The sequence below is a fragment of the Neolamprologus brichardi genome, chromosome 3, assembly GCF_056152115.1.
Source record: "Neolamprologus brichardi isolate AB-2024 chromosome 3, ASM5615211v1, whole genome shotgun sequence".
Classification (NCBI taxonomy): Eukaryota; Metazoa; Chordata; class Actinopteri; order Cichliformes; family Cichlidae; genus Neolamprologus; species Neolamprologus brichardi.
The window spans coordinates 5,114,537-5,134,850 of NC_142106.1; the positions used below are offsets into that span (position 1 = coordinate 5,114,537).

General features: G+C 41.2%; 1 pseudogene across 1 annotated transcript; it reads left to right on the forward strand.

The window, feature by feature from the left end:
- Window positions 1–1,048: 1,048 nt before the first annotated feature.
- On the forward strand, window positions 1,049–15,990 carry LOC148103232 (scavenger receptor cysteine-rich type 1 protein M130-like; annotated as a pseudogene). Its single transcript, XR_015718532.1, has 7 exons — window positions 1,049–1,100; window positions 2,507–2,539; window positions 2,638–2,928; window positions 10,145–10,468; window positions 10,544–10,822; window positions 15,383–15,706; window positions 15,785–15,990. The product of XR_015718532.1 is annotated as a scavenger receptor cysteine-rich type 1 protein M130-like (transcript).
- The last annotated feature ends 4,324 nt before the right edge of the window (window positions 15,991–20,314 follow it).

The following is a 20,314-nucleotide window of genomic DNA, read 5'->3' on the forward strand; positions in this document are numbered from 1 at the left end:
CATGTACAGTCAATTAAAAAACAAACCATAAGGGTAAAAATATAAAAAATAAAAAAAGGTAAGCGGGTTGTGTGAGTGCACACAGCTTTAAACTAATACTTTGTTCACACAGTTTTTGATTTACTTACAGCATTCAGTCTTCTTGAGTTGTGGTCAGCACAGCACATCTTGATATGGCAATAATTTCCTACTCTTCCCTGCAAAACACTCAAAATCTATCAGATCACAAATGTAATAGAAGTTAATAAGTTACAGCTAACATTAAAAGCTTTGAATGATTTTTAACATTACAAAAACCAGGCATGTTGAAGGGGTATGTAAACTTATTGTATTTTTTTTAAAGAATTAATAGTAGTCTGTTTGTAATAAACAAGCCTTTTATAACCTTTGACCCCTCGCATATAGCTTCATCAGCAGATTTGTGAATCGATCAATATGTGGTCTTTTCCCCCCTCCCAGTGTAAATATCAACAGTACAGTTCTTTTGATTCATCAGAGGCATCCGATGGAAGACAAAACACTGCTCCATTTAACACTTTATTACTTCTAGAAGGGAGATGCGTCCTGCATGACACGCTGCCGCAGATCTCAAAGCGAGAGTCTGCAGCTTTCTACTCCCCAAGGAGATATGGTCTCATGCCTTTATTTTTCAGGGCTGTGTCCACTTAATACTAAAGTATCTGACTTTATAACACTTATTAATAAAACAAAGCATCATTAAGGCACTGCAAATTATTTAATCCCAACACCAGTCAGATCAGCCCAGATATTCAGCTTCTGGCCTGCAGTCTAGTCACAGCAGCAGACTCCTGTATTCAGAGACAAACTGGGAGTGAACTGGTCTGAGAGTGGACACCAGTATAAAAACTGTCTGATCCACTGCTCACACCGGAAACATGGCTGACAGGAAAAGGTCAATGTGTGCCCGAGAGTCTGTGAGATGACACCGATTAATCGAAAACAGTCAGAGAGGCGTGAAGCTCCGCCTCCTCCTGTGGCAGGTATAAAGGCAAAGTACATGTGATGATCAGAGCAGAGAGACGTCAACATGGACATGGATCCCCTGCCGCTGCTGATGCTGCTGATGCTGTGGAGCTCAGGTAGGACACTAACATCACCACGACACACACATGCATCATATAAAAGGATCAGTGAAGGAAAGAAAAAACTGCACTGTGACACTTCAACAGCTTCAATTTAGAATCGTTCAGACGTCACAAAACAAAAGTCAGTTTTTAATCTGTTTACGGTGTAACGTGCAGTGGAGATGAAGCCAGCCGCGGAGGTGTGCAGGTGGATAGCGAATGAGCAACAGCTTCTGACTTTCCAAAAAGTACTCATTTATTTACAATATGAAAAATAAAAGTGCTACCTCTACGACACATTACTAAAGAGCACACTAGCACACACGGGAGCATCCATTACAGGAGGAGTGCGAAGAAGAACAAAAAGGGGGTGACACACCAGTCATGAGACAGGAGGGGCCGCCATGTGGTGATACACTGCATTACAATAGCAACTGTTACAACGGTCACTTTGACCTGCAGCCTCACATGTTTTAAAACTTTATTAACTATTCTGCTGCAATCATTTAAGAGCCACAGTTGTTATCTTTCTGCAGAATTACTTTAGTTTGTGGGTTTATGTAACAGGAACCAATAAGAATACGACCCCGAGCTGACACAACAGTCAGCGTAAGTAAGTGATTTGAAAGAACAATAAAATACCAATGAAAGTGCAACTGCAGTACCAAACCCTACAAACGGTTTACCACATCTAGTAATAAAATTTGTATGCATTCCACAGTCTTTAAACTAGAAGAGTTTGTGCGTTTGAAAGGGTTAAACAGGTCATCGTATTCCTTTTTTGTCTTTCTGGTGTATTTTAAAAATCCTGAAGCTGCTTTACTGACATTCCTGAGTTACATTTACCTGCTGCTGTCATTTAAAATTTAGATTTTAAAACGGGGAGGTTTCCTGATCTGATCCAAGAAATCCCCCCTGACTGATGCATTGTCGCTGCAAAATGACACTTTAACTTGTGGCCTGCTGCACATAACTTATCAGGGGCTGAGAACATTCTGCTTTGATGCCACTGTGCAAACACAGGGGCAATAAATAACTGTTTGAGTCACTGATTGTCTTATTACTAAATCTCTATTCCAAAAAGTCTATAAAAAAGACTTTACAGACTGCTACTACTAGTTATGTTTTTCTTTAGTACCATGTGCTTTCATTTAACAGTACTTAATGGGAGTCCCATTAAGTAATGTTAAGCTTTCTCTTCATACTATCTATTCAACGGAGGTTTCTTCCTACCAAGAGGGAGTTTTCCATCCCCACTGTCATCATGTGCTTGTTCATAGGGAGTCATATTCATATTATTGTACTTTTCCAAGAGGTTTTGAGACAAAGTTAACAGGCTTTGAGATTTGCACATGAGGCAGGTGACGCAGCCAAGAGAAAAAAAACACAAAATGATGGTTCTTCTCTCATTTTCTCCTCAGGACTCCAGGCTGAAGTAAAACACGATTCAACAGGTAAACAGAAAAATAAAAAATAGTACCAAAATCAAACTCACTAGAAAATTCCACGAGGAATTTCCCCCCTTTACTGAAACTCTCTGCTTTCTGTTCAGAGTTTATGAGGTTGGTGGGAGGAGCCAGTCGCTGTGCAGGCACACTGGAGCTGAAGCATGAGGGAGAATGGAGACGAGCTACTAGTGGAGATGTAGTGGACTACTTTGAAATGGAGGCAGCAGCTGCTTTCTGTCAAGATCTGAACTGTGGCTCTGCTGTTTCTTTACGAAAGAGACATGTGTCATACCAATCTTTGTGGCTGCTCATAGTTGAACGTCGACCTGATTATGATTTGCCAAGATATGTAATGTCATGGAACGCTTCTTCGGTTCTGGAGCTCACCTGTTCAGGTAAGCCAGACTGGTGATATTAGATGATGTCACCAGTCTGTGACATCATCTAATGATATGGAACGCCAGGACTTCCATAATGAATTAATTAAATACACCATTAAATACACCATTAAATAATTAATTAAATGTGGCAATAATTAATTAAAATGGGAAATAATTAATTAAATAAATAGTTATGACACATGTAATTAATTAATTATTGACACATTTAATTAATTATTTATGTATTTCACATTTTAATTAATTATTGACATATTTAATTAATTATTTAAAGATATATTTATTTATTTCATTTTGGCAGTCCTGGCGCCTGGCTCTCATCTTGAATTAATTTTATCTGTCAACCTCACCCATCAAACTCAGGGGGCGGGGCTAACGCTGATTGACTCAAAACCATTGCTTTGGCCTGGTGGCCATTGTTTTTAGCACACAACAACCAGCATGTGGAAACTAACAGAACTGAACTTTGAAAATCCCTGTTTGTGTGTGTCACCAAATACAGTTTTAATATTTTTTTAGCCGAGAATTTAGTGGTTTAATCTTCATGTGTCTGGTCGTTTCTCAAGATACAGCCTCTTTGCAAAAGTGCTTTGATGATTTCGGAGATGTCTGCCCAGTCTCACGGCAAAGCGTGGATAGACCCGCTCGCCTCGCAAGCAATCGAGCTGTTATTACCACCGACAAAGCGCAGGCCCTGACACGGACTTCTTTTACTGAGGTTATATTTATCAGGGTTTTATTTCCTGATGTTCTTATGTGTCCTACGTGTTTCAGTCGCCAATTCTGAATTATAACTAACATTAAAAACATGTTTAATGAGGAGAGAGAGCAAATAAATTCGATTAACAGCCGATCTTTGGGTTTTTGTTCAGTAATCAGCGTGACCTGTGTATAAATGCATAAAAGAGATAACGTTGGTGTTTCCGTCATGTAGTAACTGCTGGCTTTAACTGTACAAAGGTTGTTCGACATTATGACACACATACAGACTTCATGATGCTAATATTTTTATTGTGAATATTAATCATGAGGGTAAACGGACCTGTACACCACAGAGCGAGGTCAGCATGTCCACGATATCTTCAGCTCTCTGAGTTAACACAGAGTTTCCCAGCTGACTAATCTAACTGTCATCTACGAATAATTCACGGGTCATATCAATATAATTTTACAGAAAATCATCCTTAATACTGCCAACTATTCCAGAGACGTGAAAATCTACAGCATAAAGAACACAAAAATATAGCAGTCTAACAACACTGTAACGGAGATGAACTGTCAGTTTGTCGCAGATCAAAGTGGAATGAAAGTGATTGGTTGAACAGGTGTGATCTGTGTTTTCTGCATTTTCATCAGCGTAAGAGACTCAGCAGCAGATTAGAATAACAGTTATACATTTAATAAATCACCAAATGAACGCAAGAAACGAGCAAACCTGTTCAGACAGTTTGAGTTTGTGTTCCCTCAGCTGCAGACTCGCTGCTGTTTAAATGTTTGAGAGGAAGATTAGATATAAAGCAAACGTCAAACATAGACTTAGTCTGTGTTCACATTTGATATGAGGCCAGGACGGATAATGGCTGTGTCCTGTTTTAAGATCATACATGTAAAATTGTTGTCTGACCTCCGTCGATCCAGCCGCTCAGAGTTAACTGAAGTTAACTTGGATAAATTATAGTTAAGGAGTATCACAGATAACACCCACGTGAGCTGTGTGACTGTTCACCACTACACTGAAATCAGTAGGCTATTACTGAAATACACGTGCTATTTCATAAACTATGATATAAATAGGGAGGTCCTATTAACATGTTTAGTTTTAAAGGACACCTTCCTGCCTTTAGTCTCATTCATGAGCAGTATTAGTTTTCTTCTAACATCCAGAAGTCTGCACCATGTGTTTCATAGTTTGTAACAAGCCTTTGACAGTTAAACACAACATAAATAAATGAATAAAAAGAGAGAGAGAGAAAAAAATCACACAAATTATATGTTAACCTCATTTATTTTTAGTTAAGTAAACTCTAAAAGTTCTAACAGACAGCTGGTGCTTAGAATACAGTTGAATAACTATTAAAAAACAGATGATATAATATTTCTGTCCAGGTTGCAGTCTGCATTATGAACATGTAGTTGGAAACTCTGCTCCTCTCGGTGGAAATGCGCCTTCTCTTTCCTCTTTGTATAAAAACATTTTAAAAGTCAGTTTAATCTCAAAATTCACTGTTAAATCCAAAACACACCAGATAAAGAAAAGCGAATAGTTCAGTCTAACACATGTGCCAGTGAACCATTAAACATCTGTAAAACTGTGCAGTTCTGAAACGTAACTTTAACCTCAGCCAAACCGATTTGTTCAGTTGTAAATAAAACAGCGAAGTAAACGTGACCCGACAGACAAAACCTGAGTGAATTAAGTCCAGCGTTTAACCACTGAGAGCTAAAACTCAGCTGAGGTTTCAAAGCTGTGCCAGTGATTGGACGTCAGCCGCTGATGAAGAGGGTTCGCCTATAAAGTGCTCTGTTGGGAAACAAGCTCCAGCAGCTCTGCGCTCGGGAAAAACTATATTTACTTATCTTGTGCAGAAAAATGTGCTGACATTGCGTAATATCGAGCACCGGCTGCCCAGTTAAACTGTGATTATCACCAGGTAATGTGGGCGTGTTTCTTGAATTAGCAGCAGGTGTTAAACAGCTGACAGGTGAGGAGGAGGATGCATGCAGGTAAACTGAGGGCCTGTTGAGCTGATCGCTGGTTTCGTGAGAAAAATGTCAGATCGTTCTTTATGTTACAGAAGCACAGAGACACAAGAGCAGGCGGAAAGAGACGATCGTTCGGTGAAAATGAGAATCTGCGAATGCAACATGTGGAACACGGGGAGTGGAATATGTAAACAAACCGGTTAACGTAGCCCCCTCGGTGCACTCTGCATGCTGACTGTTAGCAGAGCTACTGAAATCTCTGAAAACATCTGAGCACTTTTGCAAACATGTTCTATGTTGACAACCTGACCAGACATGTGAAGATTACAGCGCGACATTCGCGGCTAAAACACTGTTAAAAGTGTAGTTGGTGACAGAAAAATGGGGTATTTTAAAACTACACCATTGCTGCCTGTGATTTGAAATGTATTCTGGGATACCTGGCTGCCCCAAGTCTACACAAGCAATCGATTATCTAGGATCGACCTGTTTTGACTTACTTTGCACGGCAACCAATCAAATGTTGGAGAAGCTGCATGGGCAGCGTTAACCCCGCCCCCTGCGTTTGATGGGTGAGGTTGACAGATAAAATTAATTCAAGATGAGAGCCAGGCGCGAGGACTGCCAAAATGAAATAAATAAATATATCATTAAATAATTAATTAAATGTGTCAATAATTAATTAAAATGTGAAATACATAAATAATTAATTAAATGTGTCAATAATTAATTAATTACATGTGTCATAAGTATTTATTTAATTAATTAATTCCAATTTTAATTAATTATTGACACATTTAATTAATTATTTAATGGTGTATTTAATTAATTCATTATGGCAGTCCTGGCGTTCCATAAGCAGACAGCAAAGGCCCTGTTTGATAACTACTCCTGTTTCTGCATCTTAGCTTGACTTAACTCTTTAGTTTCTTTTCATATTTGTGCATTATTATTTTGAGTTTTTATGTATTTTTGCTTCTTTCTGTTCTGCATTCTATTGTTTGTAACTTACTTTCTGTACTGCACTTTGGTCCTGTGCTGGGTATTTTGAAGTGCTTTATAAATAAAATTGGACTGGATTTTCATCATAATTAGAGCTGTGAGTAAGAAGCATGCTCACTTCATAGAGGTCCTTAAATATACTCCACAGCGCTTCTTGCAGACAATAACACAACCTGATAAAAAATAGTTGAACAGCTACAGTCCCTGTTTGTCTGTTCATGTTAATCTCTGGCTCTCTCCACAGCGTGTCTTTGGCCCTGTCTTCCTACCTTCACCTCCACCTGGTTGCAGTAGATGGCTGCACCTCCCTGAGTTTAACTGAATTTAAATTCACATCATGCATAAAATTATGGCTGACTTTGCTCTGAGCAGTACAGACACCTATTATTCTCCGAGCTCTATCTATTGCTAACCTTTCGTGTTTTAGTGATGGCCTTTCCTGCCCAATGTTTTTTTTTCTCTTATTAGCTGCTTGTGTATTTAAATTCCCTTCAATTTAGTTTCAATTATTTAGCACCAAATACCTCAAGGCACTTTATATTGTAGGTAAAGACCTTACAATAATACAGAGAAAATGCAAAAAATCTGACAATCAACTATGAGCAGGTAAGAGAGGGAAGGAGAAACTTCCTGTTAACAAGAAGAACCTCTGATAGAACAGTAGTATCTCATAATTATGTCTTGATGCATGCTTAACCATCCAGGTATGTTAATCTCAAGTGCCTTCATCAGTCTCATCCGTCAGCTGAGATTGAAGTCAGTTCGATGAGTGACAAAATGTTTCTTCCACTGAAAGTGCTACGTCTAAGTGTTGAACTCCATGCCTGGAGTGCCGGTGTCCTGCAGGTTTTAGATGTGTGCTTGATCCAACACTGCTGATTGAAATGGCTAAATTACCTCCTCAACATGTCTTGAAGTTCTCCAGGAGCTTGGTAATGAACTAATCATTTGATTCAGGTCTGTTGACCCAGGGTCATATCTAAAACCTGCAGGACACCGGCACTCCAGGCATGGAGTTCGACACCTCTGGTCTAGATGAACAGAATGAACCTTTTCGGGTGTCTCATAATTACATGCAGATGGGGTATTGGCGGGGCGTGGCCTGCGGTGCCGTGCAGAGGAGGCGGACGCACCTGCACGGCATCCGCAATCATGCCCCGCCGAATTAAATATTGTACTGGGTCCTGTGGTTGGCGTTGTTCTTGTGATAATGTTGAGCGGGCAGCGGGAGAGCTGCAGCTCTGTGAGCATTGTGAACAGCAACCATGTGAGTCAATAAAGTATGCTGCAAAGGATGAATTTGCACCCGGGTCTGCCGTGGTCTTTTACAGGGGTGTAAAACACATGGTGAGTGAAAAGGCCACAAGTATGCCCTAGTCTGGATGCAAGTGCTCTTTTGGAGAGTTCTGATAATATAAGGGCCTTAAGACAGGAAAGGCCAGTCATTTACTTAGTTAGCTTTCAGTGTCTCGTCACTACTTTCTGCTCTCCTCATATCTCTGTGTTTCCTTGTCGAGGTGAGTTTCCCTTTCTGGAGTTCCATCTTTTGTTCAGACTGGGTAACCTGCTGTATTCTGCTGCTCCGAGTGTCATTAAAGCTCAGAGAATATCTTGGAGTTCGTCTGCATGGGGGTGGGCGCGCTACATGGACTCCAAAAAGACCATCAGGGTGTACACCTCACCCCTGGCGTCGTTGCCCACCTCTCAATTTTAAATACATGTAGACATTGAGGGCTATCAGGAGGGGCTATGCGCTTACCTGCTGCTCTCTGGCAGGTAGCTCCATGCCCTCCTGGGTTTTAAATGCACCTTAGAACACACATGCATCAACACTACATATGAGCGGGCGGAGTGAGGTTTTGGAGCCTTCTCACACCCCCGTTCTCTGCGGCCTGTTGGAGTGCGGGGGGTAGGAGGAGGAGTTGGCCGTCCGACTGGGGTCTGGAGTGTGGGGCCTCCCTGCTGCTGCGGAGTCGGGGCGGTCTGCTTCTCCCCACCGCAGGGAAAAGGGTAACACCACCTGGGTGTGGGTGCAGTTTCCCCCTCCAGGGGCAAAGGTACCTAGACCCGGTTCTTAGAGTACGCTTGGGAAGTGTAATTGTGTGTGCAGTGTCTCTCTATGTCTGTCTCCACGTTGGGTGAGTGTTGAGTAATTGTATATGAGAGTATGAGGGTGGGAATGGATGTTTGTATCTGTGTGTGCCTGTATGTCTGTGTCTATATGTCAGGTTGGGTATCAGACGCCACCTCTCTGGGGACATCTCAGGTCCTCCAAGGTTTGGAGGCCCATCTCCCCCACCACTTCCCCTGCCGGTGGCAGACGCCCTCAGACATCGGTGCGTTGGTGGTTCTTTGCGTCTGGGGGTGGGCGTCCAAGTACACACCGGCTCACTCCTTGGTGGCTGCTTATCGGGGCCTGGAGCCTGGGTTTCGATCGGGCCACTTCGGGGTGGGGTGCCCTCGGCCTCTCGGCCTGGGGCTCGGTCACTCTGGCACAGCTGGCTGCCGGCGGAGGTCACGGGCACGTCACAGCAACCCCCCCTGGCTTCTGCTCCGCGGCTTCTGAGTGACCCCTCATCTCGGACTCTCCTCAGCTCTTTCTGGGATAGTGGTGCAGCTGCCCCTCTGCTGGTCTTCCTTGGTCTCTTGTGTTCTGGGGGCCTCTGGATGTCTGGAGTTTTGATCTCCTCCATACCTGCTTCATGCCCTGGTGGACGGGGCTATGGCCCCCCCACACCCTCTGGCAGACCATTACATGAAGGAACCTTTTAAAAACAAGCGCGTCCATGCTCACAGGTGTACACACGGGTGATCACACACACGAACTACACCCTTTTTGGCTCCTACCTCAAAGCACACTGGGCTGTCGATCTTACGTGCTGTACAATAATGTTTAATATTTAGTATTTACTGTCATATTCCCATATATCATTGTGATGTTGTTTATTCTATTACTCTCGTTTTCTTCTGCTTGTTTTCTTTTTTCTTTCTCAACAGGTGATCCAGGTGATTGATATATGTATTTTTTTTGTCTGCTTATTCTGTTGGTTTTTGTTTTTTTGTCCCCGTCCCTCTTCTCTGCTGTTTTTCCCCCCTCTTCCTTTCTCCCTTTTCTTTTCCTCATTCAACTCTGTCCCGTATCTAACAAGTGAAAATAAAAAAATAAATAAAATAAACAATAAAAGGTGAATCAAATAGACCATTACGGCAAGGCTGGGATGGTCAAAATCCGTTGGGCATCTTTCTTCGCCTTTAGACAATAATTCTGATGGCAAAAGAGCAAAATGGGACAGGCAAAAAAAAAAAAGGAGTTCGTCTGCATTTGATGACATATATCAGTATGAACTGTGTGTGTCAGTAACATGTGTGTGTTCTGATGTTAATGATGAAATGATGTTGGAGTTGTGCTGAGTAGACTTTGAATCAGTGAAAAGTTGTTTGCTGACCTCTTCTTCTTGTGTCTGCTGTCTCTGATCTCTCTCTATTTGATCTCCTCTGATCTCTTCAGACTCTGTGAGGCTGCTGAATGGGACCAGTCTGTGTTCAGGCAGACTGGAGGTGAACTACAACCAGTCTAATCAGTCCAAGCAGAGCTGGACCTCCGTGTGTGAAGATCATTTTGACCAGCAGGATGCAGAGGTGGTCTGTAGGGAGCTTGGCTGCGGGCCTCCCTCAGCCCTCCAAGTGGCACTCCATGGAAACATGGGGGCTCCAGTGTGGAGCAAAGAGTTCCAGTGTGAAGGCCATGAGTCTACTCTCCTGGACTGTAGGAGCTCAAACTCTACTAGAAGCAGCTGCTCACCAGGCAACGCTGTTTGACTCACCTGCTCAGGTAGAAGCAGCTGCAGCTTCGATTTGCTTCAAACTCACTTCATTTTTTACTGATGTCTCTCTGCTTTCTGTTCAGAGCCTATCAGGTTAGTGGGAGGAGCCAGTCGCTGTGCAGGTACACTGGAAATGAATCTGGGAGAGTGGAGACCAGTGGATGGAGATGATTGGGCCCTGAGGGAAGCAGCAGTTGCCTGTAAACAGCTGGACTGTGGCTCTGCTCTTGCTGTAGAACATAGGAAGTCCTCAGACAGACCTGTGTGGAGGATACAATTTGACTTTGTTAAGACTAGAGTTCCTCTGAGGGAGTTTGTAATATCAGTAAACTCTTCCTCCTCTTTGGATCTCACATGCTCAGGTAACCACATCACTTCATCATTTGTTACATAAGGAGGTGGGCAGAGTAGACAGTGTTTTTATCATCATGCTGACTTATGAAAGTTAACTTTTTATTGTCATTGCACAGTTTTACCCCCATGTTGGCACTACACACAGCACAACAGGAGAACAACACAGTAACTTAATGTAATAATTAAAAAGACATTAGATTAAGTGCATGATAAATAGAATTAGTATATGTTGGGGGGGGGGGGGGGGTCCAATGATTTTTGACCCTCTGAAGTGCTTTTTTTGTGCCATGGTGCTGCTGGAGAACCACGCACAGATGCAGTTGTCAGCACACTTTCAATGGAGTAGCTGTAGAAGACGATCAGCAGCTACCTCCTCAGATCCATTTTTTTGAGGATTCTCAGGAAGTGGAGACACTGTTGGGCCTTCCTCATGTCCTCTTTTCTTCTTTGACATGGAAATTGTTTCCTTTCAACAATCACAAAGGATCTTCCATTTCCATAAATGTGCCTGGAGAAGATGAAGAAAAAGGTGTAGCCAATGTGGAAGTGTTTTAGAAAGTGCTGTGATAAATACCTGTACATATGAGCACAGACTGTGTGCAGGTGATGGAGTTTGTTGACACCATGCTTACTTTGAAATAAGTGTTTAAGGACCAAAAGATATTATTAGAACCTAGTTACACAGTGAGCTTTAATAAAATGCAGAGTCTATAGAGTGATATTTATGTCACAACAAATGTGCAAGCAAATAATCACAGGCACAACCAAATTCTTTGCACGTAAATTCAACAACTCGTGTGCGCAGAACTTAGCTGCGCACACAAAGAAGCCATCGTTGACACCTGATTGTCTCCTTTGAATGTGCTGGTACAGTTTTACACTCTAGTGAGTAGCTGTCTCCACTTGGAGAGAAATCCTTCTTGTGAGTGTAAAGATATTGTTAACTGTCTGGAGGCAGAGCCCAAATCATGATGGGGTCCTAATGGATGGACCCTTCAGGTTACTGTGTTGAACTGAGTTACACAGTGGCAGAAACGCTAGTTTAGACTGTATTTGGTAACAATTAAAGTTTGCTGAAACAATTATTAACAGTTATTGTTTGCAGCCCACCATTGAAAATACTGACAACAGTCCCTGGATTATTTAATATCCAGGGACATTAATTAAAATATTTTGAACCAAAAGATTCTAAGGCAACTTCTGAAGCTCTGCAATCCTGTTCTATTATTCTGTTGGACAGTATCACATAGTTTCTATGACTTAATAAGTAAAATATGAAAAACTCATAATAAGAATCAGGAAAGGAAGTGTGGATCCGAATCTGGCAATTAGAACTTTGGCCAAAAGACAGACATTAAAACCTGCCAACAAAACGTTGCTCAGTATGCAGCAAACACAGGAAACTGCACATACATAACTGGAAGGAAGTGCTTAAAAACATACCCTAGAATTCAGCAATCTTTAAGATTTTTTCCAGACATTTATACATCAGTCCATGCACTAGTGCACAGGAGTAATAACAGCTGTAGATGAACTTGCAAAAACGGGCAAAATGCAATTTCAGAAAGTTAAGAAACGTCCCTACCCTCACCTATGGTTATGAGCTGTGGGTAGTGACCAAAAGAACAAGAACGCGGATACAAGCAGAAATGAGCTTCGTTCAGAAGGGTGGCTGGCCTCTCCGTGAGAGATAGGGTGAGAAGTTCGACCATTGCAGCTTCTGGTTCATTAACCAGCCAGAGGAACCTGCTGGTTTAAGCAACAGAATTGTTTAGCATCCATCTGAAAATGTGAAACATAAAACTATAATTTTGGCAACTTTGTAATATTGATTTACCAGATGTTATAATTATGATGTCTACATGTTTAATCTTGATCTTTTACTAAATGTACTACTATTAACTCCTCTGATAACACTTAATGTGATTTATTAACAGTAATGGATGAACAAAGCAGGCCCAGTGGGTTGATTTGGTGGAACATAACCAGTGTTGGGTAAGTTACTTTAAATTAGTAACTTAGTTACATTACTAGTTACTTCTATCAAAAGTAACTCAGTTACTTCAAGTTACTCGTTACTTTCAGAGTAACTAGTTACTAGGGAAAGTAACTTTGGTTTTACTCAGAATTCTCTTGTTAATGTGTTGCTTCCGTAACTGGCTACCCAGCAAGATTGCCAGTCTTCTACCTTGCTTACTTGCCACAAGTGCACTGTGCCACCTACCAACAGAAAGGAAAAAATAATGTGCACATTTCCACGAGAGAAATCCCACGCCTGATTCTATCCTAGCCTGCTTTTTACATCGAACACAAAAACTGCAGTCATGGTGCTTTCGATTGTACTCAGAACTCGGAAATTCTGCCTTCCGAATAGGAAGATGTAGGCAACACCAGACTGCAGATGAGCTGCATACAGTGCTGGACTGGGACAAAAAAAATCGTCCCGGGCATTTTGACTAGAGACCGGCCCACCATTATAGGAAAAATCATAAAGCCTTTGAATGAAAATAAACACTGTTGTGACAGTGATGTACACTGTTCTGATGGTATATATGTATCAATCTATCAATCGTTTGTTGTAAGACTCAGATAATTATTTTTTTAAAAGTGAGACATTTTAAATGAGAATAAGAAACATATTTCCTTGTGCCCCCCTTTCCCTTTTAATGCCCTACATGGAACCCTGGCAACACTTTGCTAGACCCGCCCCTGCACAGTTACCAGCTGTCATCTCCTGGTTTCATCTTCCTGTTTCCCTCTCACCACATATTCAAACCGATATCATGACCAGCAGGTTTACAGCTGTGGCTCCAGCAAACATCAGCTGATACTTAATTAATATTAAATAAATTCTAACAACAGCTGATCAAGCTTAAAAGTGCTGCTGTTGTTTACCGTGACATCCGCTGGTTTCCTCTTTCTGGCGCAAAGTGGGCGATAAATAAACAAGAGAGAAAAGCCGATCAGCTGATCATTGATCAGTTTCATGATTGAAGTAGAAACAGGAGAGGGGGGGTGAGAGGATGAGAGAAGAAGAGGCAGCTGTGCAGCGTAAACACAGAATAACTCCAACTTTGTGTCTTTTTCATTGTAGCTGAAGTCCAGGACAAACTGTGTTCCTTTTCAGCTCAATACGAAACGCGTGATATTTTCTCTGAATACGAATTCCGTTTTTTACAGGACGGTTGGCAACTCTAATAATTAACCTTATGAACAAAATAAAGTTCAACATCAGTAACATAGCACCCACTTAGCTGTATAGAAACTCCGTCATGCTAGCTAGCACGCAGTACGAAAAAGTCAGCATAACGAAAATAAACTCCACCTAAACTTGGTTCATATCTGACCCAGATGGACTGCAGGTTATAAGTTGAAGTTCAGTTCACCTGACACTCTCGGACCAGTGGCCGCTTCGGGTCTCTCCTCTTGCCTCCCTTTTCCTTCATCCACCTGCTGGCTTCCACCACTTGCTAATGTTATTGAATCTGTGGAAGCTCCGCGATAGCCACCACACGAAGTAACGAATAACGAGCCTATCTAAATCCCAGTAACGAGTAACGCGTTCCTGGTTTTGGCATAATAACTAGTTACCGTGCGCGTTACCACAATAATAACGTAGTTACTGTAACGCGTTACTTAATAACGCGTTAGTCCCAACACTGAACATAACACATTTTAATAACATTAAGGCTAACATTAGCATTAGCAGCATAAAATGAATAATCAACCATTTGTTTGAGCACTTTTAAAAAAGAGAGTAAACTTTTAACTCAATGTTGTCAAATCAAAAATGGTTGTTCAGTAAGTCCTCTAACACTATTAGATGTCAAAAAAAGTATAACTACCTACCTTAGTTTCATCAAAAGCACTCAAAATAAGTTGGAGGGTTTTTTTATTCTTACTGTTTACATTCACAGTGATGTTTTCAGCATTTTCAGCAAGTATCAGATTTAAAATAGGAATTTGTTTCCTAGGTGAAATGAATAAATGTGATAAATATGAAACATTATAATATTACATTATTATAACATTTTAATATGTGGCGTAATTTGATCACAAAGGTTTTGATTACAAAGGTTTTTATAGTTTTCTCTTTATCTCACAGTCAAAACACACACACACACACACACACACACACACACACACACACACACACACACACACACACACACACACACACACACACACACACACACACACATTTTTATACATCTCTGGCCACCCCTCCCTGGTTCTGCTTTAGGTGATCTGAGTTGGCATCATGAAAAGAACCCAAAGACTTGAGTCAAGTAAAAGACCTGTTAGATGGTATCTTTTAGCTGGATTTTTTCTTCAGTCTTTAGGTTCTTCTTCATATTTGTGCACATTTGTCATTGTTCAGTGGTATATTTTGTTTCTTCTAAAGCTGTTTTCCTGTTGTCTTTGGGTCTGTTTGGTTTGGATTTACTGGACGAACTCTGATTTTCACAGATGAAAGTTTGAATCAGTGAAAAGTTGTTTGCTGACCTCTTCTTCTCGTGTCTGCTGTCTCTGATCTCTCTCTATTTGATCTCATCTGATCTCTTCAGACTCTGTGAGGCTGCTGAATGGGACCAGCCTGTGTTCAGGCAGACTGGAGGTGAACTACAACCAGTCTAACCAGTCCAAGCAGAGCTGGACCTCCATGTGTGAAGATCATTTTGACCAGCAGGATGCAGAGGTGGTCTGTAGGGAGCTTGGCTGCGGGCCTCCCTCAGCCCTCCAAGTGGCACTCTATGGAGACACGGGGGCTCCAGTGTGGAGCAAAGAGTTCCAGTGTGAAGGCCATGAGTCTACTCTCCTGGACTGTAGGAGCTCAAACTCTTCTAGAAGCAGCTGCTCACCAGGCAACGCTGTTGGACTCACCTGCTCAGGTAGAAGAGCAGCTGCAGCTTCGATTTGCTTCAAACTCACTTCATTTTTTTACTGATGACCCTCTGCTTTCTGTTCAGAGCCTATCAGGTTAGTGGGAGGAGCCAGTCGCTGTGCAGGTACACTGGAAATGAATCTGGGAGAGTGGAGACCAGTGTATACATGGGCCAGGACCCTGAGGGAACCAGCTGCTTTTTGCAAACATCTGGACTGTGGCTCAGATGTTTGCTGTAAAAAAGAGAGAGCCCCCAAACACACCTATGTGGATTCTCAGATTTTTCTGTGAACCTTATTATTTTTCTATGATGGGGTGTTTACAGTCACCAACCATCACCAATGAATCATTTACTGATGGTTCAGTCATGGAGCTCACCTGTTCAGGTAAGCCAATCTGTGACATTATTAATTGTATAGCTAGAGGTGGGTGGAGCAGACTGACTTGAGTCCAGCAAACATGCTTTTTGATAAAAGCTTCTGTTTTTGCATCTTAGCTAGATCCTTTAAATACACGTCACATTACTGGGACTGATCTAGCTCCCAGCACTACAGACAGCTTATTATTCTATGAGCTCCACCTCTGATTCTTCTATGATTAGCTCCTTGTGTACTTTAAAGGCCAGCTGTTTCATTAGTTAGCTTTCAGTGTCTGTTCACCACCTGCTGCTCTCCTCATATCTCTGTTTCCCTTTTAGGGTGAGTTTCCTTTTCTGGAGTTCCATCTTTTGTTCAGACTGGGTAACCTGCTGTATTCTGCTGCTCCAAGTGTCATTAAAACTCACCGAATATCTTAGAGTTTGTTGATTCACTGCCGTATGAATAAAATTCTATTGAATCTGATTAAATTGGACAGATGAGCATTTCAGACCCTTATTGTAACTGAGTAATTTTACTTTTACATGTACTTCTAAGTAAGAAGTAAGAATCACTGTGATCCATGATATCATTTAAGTCCAGACCTCAAGTTAACTGAAATGTTGTGATGGCATTAAGAAACCAACAAACACTCAAACAATTCTGTAAAGAACAGTAGGTCAAAATTCCTACATAACTATCTGAGAGTCTGATAAACTCATTAGCACTAGCTTTTCTGCCTGCTCACTTCTATCCTCTTCTTCTATATTTCTGTGCCTTCTTTCCACCTCACCACCATGGGAGCAGAGCTTTCAGCTGCTTTGCTCCCCGGCTGTGGAACTCTCTAACCCCAGATATAAGAAACATTGGATCTCTCCCCCAGTTTAAACCTCAACTCAAAACCCATCTGTTCATATCTGCAGATTCACTGTAAACCCACTTTTTGTTAATTCTATCTTGTGCTTTGTTTTATTGTTCTTCATTTTGTCATTTTTCTATTATGTTTTTTCTCCTATTGGAAAGTGTCCTTGGGTATCTTGAAAGGCGCTTTATAAATACATTTCATCATCATTATTATTGTTATTATTGTTTTTTGTTGTTGTTTTTGTTGCTAAAGATGGATCTCTGTGCTGTCATGTCTCTCATGTCTCTCTAGGAAAACAGGGGGCAGGTACAGGGCAGTTGGGAGAACAGGGGCCTGGTGGACTGTAACCTCTGTGTCGGTGCTGCTGAAGGACGGCTGGCTGAAGAGGGAGGTTCTCAGGGGGCAGAAGAGGCAGTCCAGTGAGCTAATGTCACAGTCAGACAAATTTTCAGCTGACAAATGAGGAACCATCAGTTCAGATTTGAGTTTTTTCACTTTAAACAGCCTTCAACTGTAATGATTCTGCAGTTTTCTTACTGACAGCATTAAAATACTAAAACTATCAATGTGTCTGTAAGTCTGTCGAGTTTGTCTAATCTCCCTGCTCACTGTTTCCTACTAGACATATCAAATATGAGCACAGGTGATGAGTTTCCTCTAAATAATCCAGTGGTGCGCTCTGCTGTTTTTGTTGTGGACATAATTTAATGTAGACTTTATTTGAAGGATATTTATTAAAGGAATTTAGCAGGAGCAAAGCTAAAGCAGAATCAAATGATAATAACAATCACAGAATAATAATCAAATAACATCAGTTATACTTGTCTAATTAACCTACTCCGAGCTAATGCTTTTCATATCTTTGGGAGGAAAGAGACTGGCGAGGAGACGGACACTGAAGATGTGTTTATCTCAGTGTTTCATGTTAAAGAAAATAATCCAGGAGGAAAGCAATGGACTCCCTCTGAAAAATTCAACATGGCGACTTTGATGAACAGTGAAAAATCCAATTAAAATAGTGTCCAATACGAGGACATCAAGTCTGTATTAAAAGTCCAACCCTTTAAAATGGACCATCCCAATTTAAACCAGGTATGGATTGGGACACTTATTATCCCATTCATGGTTCTTATGGGTCTGAAACAGTCTAAGCAGAAACAGGACATAAACAGTAAAATGTTTTGGTATCCTTCCTGACCTCTTAAAGCAGTAAATTTTTCACTTTCTTTACCTTGTGTTTAAGTCATCAGAGATTGCTGTCAGAATGAAACAAAAATTATGGATCCATTATAAACTGCAAACAGCGTCTACAGTGTTGAAAGACATAAATATAAGAGACTAAAGCCTATGAAGAAAACTTCAAGGAGACCAACAAAACTGTGCATGCACCTCTGATTAAAAGAGTTTCTGTCAAACCGTTACTACAAACGGGTTATTGGTGGAACTTTACACTCTGAAATATTGAAAGATTTAAAGGATGAGACAGCTCAGCACAGCATGTTATTAACTTCACACATGAAGTGGTTCAGTCCAGTCAGTCTTCAGTTTTGCAGTCACCGTCCACATCCTGCTTCTTCGACTGGTCGTCACAGTAACTCTGGACTTTCCTCCAACGAATCCTGAAGTCTGTCAGTCCTTCTGACAGCATGAGGCCTGACAGCTGGACAAAATGTGCAGATGATGAAAAACATGAAGCATAGTTTGAACTTGTGTCAAGTTTGTGTTTGTGACTGAACTGCTGACCTGCTGTGAAACCTGCTGCTGGATCTCTGTGCTGTGCATGTCTGCCTCTGACTGAAGCTTCATTTTCAGCACTGTTTGCTTTGTCACTGCTAAAAATGAACCACATATAAAAACACAAACATTAGTGTTTTACATGATCACAGGATCTTACAGTGTTTGTATTCTGGACCTCACCTGTGAAAAAAAAACCGGATTCTGTAGTTACAGCCACCATCATACCATTTTCCAGAGAATACATACATTGATACACAGTATTCATTGGGATTGAGGTTATTAGGCTCAGAAGACATCCAGTTAGTGAATGTGGAGGTTGTGTTGTCAGACCAGAAGGCCCAGGAATCCCTGTAGAGACCCATCCACACATACTGAACCCCTGATCCATTCAAAGTGAGTGTGATGTTGGATTTCTCCTCTTTGCTTCTTATACTGGTCAGGTCTGTGTGGTATGTCCTGCAGTACGACTGAGCCTCTGATCAGGAGCGACTCTCCATCACTAAGATGTAACTTGAACTGCTGGCTGTGAAATATTGTAAAGAGATTTTTTCTTTTAAATAGGTAAATTATGACTCACATAAAACTGTAATAACTATGGTAACAAATCGTTTTTCCTACCATCATAACACAGGAAAGGGTAAGAATCTCCACAGGGTCTATCATTCATCTGTGTTTGTCCCTGAAGAGCCACACAGTATTCCTTTGCATTTGCACAGTCTGGTTGGCCGTTAGCCCAGATCAAAAATTCATGTTTACTGCCAACTTCAAAAACGTTTTCCCTCCATGGACCACTTCCAGCTGTAAAGATCATTATAGAGCCCTGTCCAAGCCCAGTCAATATTTTGTGCCATTGTCACAAGCAGTTGGTTGATGTTGCTGTTGTAGATGGTGACCAAGTCAGTGAAGTGTTCTCTGCAGTAACTCTGAGCTTCAGTCCAGGTCTTCAGCTGGTTCACAAAGTGGTATTCTCTGGAGTGGGGAGGAAGAGAGGAAAGTCCTGAGAAAAATGACACATGGTCTTTTTATTTGTGAAACTGGCTTGTAGATGAATCAATAACAAATGCAAACCTACAAAAATAAAAATTAAAACAATCTGAGTAGTCATACTGTATAAATTCAAAGAGTGGTGGGAACTGAACTCACATATTATACTTCCGGCATTTTGAGTGAACTTTGGTGAGAGAGTGACAAAACCTGCAGCTTCAGAATCTGTAAGATGTCGGCTTTCATCACCCAACGGCGTATCCACGCGTACGTGCCCTTATGGTTGATAAGGGCACGTACGCAAATGCTCTTTGTTTTCATCTTTTTGCCTAATTCATTTACCTGCTCTCATTTGCTGTTTTACCTGTTTGGCGGTTGTTGAAATAATTTTGTAAGCTTTAACCTGAGATTCTGATGTTTCTGGCAAATTAGATTTATATTTAAAAATCAATTCAGAATTTAATTAATCGATATCGCCTTATTCAAACTCAAATCGATTTGAATCAGGAAATCATTTTTTTTTTAATCCACCCCTAAAATACACCATCATTATGAGATTTGTTAAGAATAAACTTAAAAATGGTAGTGGTGGGAGGATCGATCCAAATATAGATTGTAATGATACCTGGTCCGCATCGGTATCGGATTGATACCAGCCCGGTGAGATTGATTC